The following is a 4874-nucleotide window of genomic DNA, read 5'->3' as shown; positions in this document are numbered from 1 at the left end:
CTGAGATAGGTCTCCTTTACTATGCATCTGTCTTTTTTTTTTCATAATTTGTGATATCAACTCAAAACTGCTTTGCCTTTTGTCAGCAATTGGGCTGTTATAAGAGAATACTTCAAAGTAAGTGGCTTAAAAACAACAGAATTTTATTACCCATATGCTAGAAGCTTAAGCATTGATTATAAAAATGCTTGTTCAAAGTAATTCCTTGTCTTTTGGGGGTCCACTTTCTGGTTCATCACAATCTATTTGCTGGACATTCATATGGCAGAGTAGTTATATTGGGCTTCTTTTATCAGGATCATTATTGTAATACCATCTCTGAAAGGTTGATTCTAATGTCACCAGCCGGGGGAATAGAATTTCCACATGTGCATATGAAAGGAGTTACAACGTCCAATACACTTTGCAATTTTTTCTTTAACTCAGTGTAGTGTATCCTTTGGATATTATTTCATAGAAATAATAACTTAAGGACAAGTTTATATCATGTGACTTATGTGAATGATTCTTCTTGCAATGGGAATAATTAGAGTGATGGCAAAGTGAAGTATGATTGTTCCGTGGCTCTTGAATCACATCATAGGTAATCATGTAAACGTGGTACAGCCTATCTACGGCCCTTCTGATGTATTTGAACAAGCTCTGATGAGTTAATCGCTTTCAGAAATATTCGATTGAGCCAACAAATACAGATCTCCTTTGATTTAAATCATGGCTTGCTTATAGGACTCAAACAGACACCAAAATCAGAGGATGCTAAATTCTCTGATAAAATATATAATAAAATTTTTATAATTAATATAGCATGAAGACTGTAATATTAATAGCACTATAAATACTTGTATTCATATTATATAATATATTGACATCCTTTGGTTTAATCAGTTTTTAGAATATTTATAACTAAGTGTAAATGGTATGCAAATAGTTATTTGATGATGTATAGAAAATGAGAAAAAGATTTGCATACATATTACTACAGATGCAAACATATTCACCTGGTTATATATGATCCTCCATTTGTTGGTTTCATTCATGCATAGAGAACATACAAAGAAGTGAAAATTGCAAACTTGAACTTACTAAAGGATTAATTACATGAAGTTTATGTTGGGCTAAATAGATTTTATGAATTAAATTGTTTGTCCCTTCCTTTCTCCCACCCTTCCTTCCTTTGTTCCTTCATTCCCTCCTTCCTTCCTTCCTTCCTATTTTCCATCCTTCCTTTCTTCTGTCCTTCCTCCTTCCTTCCCTACATCCCTACCTCTCTCTCTTTCTCTCTTTCCTTCTTCTTTCCTTTCTTGCCTTTTTCTTCTTTCTTTCTTTTTTCCTTTCTCTCTTTCTATTATTCTTCCAATCTTCTTTTCTTTCTTTTACTCAGAATATTTTTTATGTTTATAGAAAAATACGAACTGCTGTACTCTAAGGTGTTATGAGTAATTATAAATATTAACTAGATTGATATTAATTTTAATGACCTATATTATATCTTAAGACATATTGTACTAAAAACAACTTCACAAATGTTGCAAGATATGTAACAAATATTACTGTTCCTGAAATTGTTTATTTCTTCAAACTAAAATAAGCATTTAGACATATATTGTGTGTGTGTTTGTGTGTTGTTCCTGTGATTTTAACTCAAGACCTGTCCCCTAGTTGTTTTTATTTCCCTCAAGGATATTGCTCTATCATTTGAGCCACAATTCTATTTCTGGCTTTGTGTGTGTGTCTGTGTGTGTGTGATTAATTGAGATGTGTCTCACAAACTTTCTTGACAAGGCTGGCTTTGAACTCCAGCCTCCTGAGTAGCCAGGATTACAAGCTTAGACACCCATATGTATCACAGATTTCATATATCCAAGAATACAATAAATTTCATATTATTTGAATGCTAGAGGATCAATTTAACAAATAACATAGATATTTATTTAGTTATTAAACCTGAACCTGTACTGTGAAAAAGTTTTCAATTTTTTGAAAAAATATGCACTCAAAGATTTAAATGACAGAATCTTTGGACAAATTGAAATACTCTATTATTCAATAGCAAAAAAGGGATCATTAATCAAATTTCTCATGTAAGCTAAAGGCAATAGGCTCTATCAGGCTGAATGAAGCAATTTTTCATTAAATTAAATATTATCTAATGTGGTCACATGATTTTCTCTTCTTTTTAACCTAAAAGTTTTTGACACAAAAATGTAGCTTCATACATTTTTTGATTATTTAAAAATCTTAGTTACTGGTCATATATTTCTGATATTTGATTACCTAGTCCTTTTACAGAAACAGTGAATTTCATTTATTTTATGTCAACAGTTATTTTTACAAATTGAATCAATCTCAGTATAAGATAACTAAAGCAAGATATTCCATCACTTATCCAATTATTCCTATAGACTTGAATATAAGTTATTTTTGAATGGTAAGAAATTCATATTATACCTACACTCTATAGAATAATTAAGATAAATGATTATTTTTCCTTCAACTTGAAAGAACCTCATTATAAATAATAAATACTTGAATGGAAATGCTATAAAATTATGAAAAATTCATGTCATTATGAGTTAGATGAAATAGTCATTTTTGAAGATCACAACATGAAAACTCTTGAAGCTTCTGCATCTGCTAAATAAAATGTATTTGCATTCAAAATATTTCATTCATCTCTCCAGTAATGGTATAACCAAATCACTGCTATGCCAAATAGCATCTCTGATATTTAGGAACAGAAGTCATCACAACTCTATAGAAAGATCTACCCACTACACTAGAAATTAAATCTGAAATCATAAAGGATTGTGATTAATAATTAGCTTTCACTACATTGCCATAAAGAGGTGAACCCTTTCAAGTGAGCACAGTTGAAGAGATTAGGTCACTCAGAACTTGAAATCAAAGAGGATGTTAAGATCAACGTCTTTTCTTCCTCTTCCTTCTTTTACTTCTCCTTCTCCTTTTCCTTCTCCCTCTCCCTCTTTCTCTCATCCTTTTTCTCCATTTCCCACTCCCATTCCTCCTTTTCTTTACTTCCTGGCTTCCATGAATACAAAAAGGCTATCACATGTTCCTGAGCAATGAGGATAAGAAATGTAAATTGAAATGTATAAAATCAGAAGCCAAGATAAAACTTTCCTCCTTTTAATTAATTTTATGAAGTATTTTGTCATATTGATAGGAGTCTGACACAGCATGCTCTCATTATTATAAGGGATAATAAATCGACCGAAATTGTCCTAATGAAATGAATGAATTAATATTATATTTGGAGAACCCTACATGAAAATATCAGATACACTTCAATAAGAGGCAAAAAATATGTTCAGATGAATATGGCGGAGGAGAAGCTGGAGGCTAAACAATTTCTGGCATACAAAGCAGTTTTAGTGATCAAGTGAACAGTCCTAGGCTAGAGAACCACACCAAATGTTCCATCAGAGTACAGAGAGTGGCCAGAGAGGGAAAATCAAAGCAAGGGGGAAAATCAAAGCAAGGAGACAAATCTGAGCACTTGCTGGTAGCCGCAACTGTGGTGGCTGCGGCAGCAGCAGCGGTGGCCATAGCCTCCATACCTATAGCACAGAGAGTCTTGGGAAAAGATGCCAGATGTGGCAGGCAAGCAGATTTTACTCAACACCAGTAAGAACTGAGGAGGAGCAGATATCTTCATCCGGCAGATCGCAGGCCAGACACAGCCCAGGACCAAAGACTCTGGAGTGGGTAGAAGCCTGACATCCTCACTCTAAGGGAGCAGAGGAGGGAAGGCCACCCCTCCCTGACACCACCATCAGAGATCTCCATCTTTGATATTAAAAAAGGACCATTTGAACAGCTATCTCCAACTCAGGCCTTGGAAGAAAACAAGAGTCATTTAGGAGGTCACAGGAACCTGACTTGAACTGCCTGGCTCAGTTCCCCCAAAGGAAAGTCAACCAGCCCAGGCAAGGAAGCCTCACCATTGGAGGAGTGACTTTCTTCTCTGGGTAAACTGAGCCAGAGGCTGCCCCTCCATACAGCAGCATAGACAATCAATTGAAATTCAGTAATCAAAAACCTGAGAATGTCCCCAGGATGGGCTCTGTGAGTGTCCCAGGAGCTATTCCCTCAGGGAAAAGCTACTGTTTGCTGAAAGACCTCAACTTTACCCAGAACCTAGCCTAAAAACAGCATCTCCAAACTAGAGGAAACAGCCATCTCCCTCTTTCATGATACTCAAAGCAGATCTCCCTCCCACTGAAGTAGAATGGGAGGAGGATCACAAAATCCTGGGTAATGCAGAGCATTTTACTGCCTGCTCAAACTCACTTAAGAAACTAATCAACCCACAGAAAAAACAAACACCACAAGCAGACCAGAGACTCCACCAAGAGATTGGTTATGGACACGGGGGAGATGCAGGATCTTCCAATTCTACCCCCTTCCCCACCCCCCTCAAAAAAATCAAAGAACTCTTCTTTGTACCTTTTCTTAATTTTTAATTTTTTTCAAAAATTGTTTTCTATTAATCTTTTCTTCCTTTCATAATTTTTATTATCGATGTGTGTGTGTGTGTGTGTGTGTGTGTGTGTGTGTGTGTGTTTTATCTCTTCTGATCTTTTGGTCCTTTTTATTTTTATCTTTTCAATTTTTTCTCTTTCTTTTTGGTGAGAATTAATTGCTGTTCTGCTCATCCTCAGATATTTACCCATCGTCGATTATTAGACCTTATCCCCCATTGTGTACACACTTCATGCAGCAATTTATTACTCAATTCACAATCTCTTAGGATTAAATTATTTTAAATTATTTTTTGTGAACATACTGTAAAGAGGGGTTAAAATTACATGGACAAGATAATGAGTACATTTCTTATCAAGCATTGCAGACTC

Source organism: Dipodomys spectabilis, unplaced genomic scaffold (assembly GCF_019054845.1).
Source record: "Dipodomys spectabilis isolate Male_0828 unplaced genomic scaffold, ASM1905484v1 ptg000616l, whole genome shotgun sequence".
Taxonomy (NCBI): Eukaryota; Metazoa; Chordata; class Mammalia; order Rodentia; family Heteromyidae; genus Dipodomys; species Dipodomys spectabilis.
Note: the sequence above shows the minus strand (reverse complement) of the source record.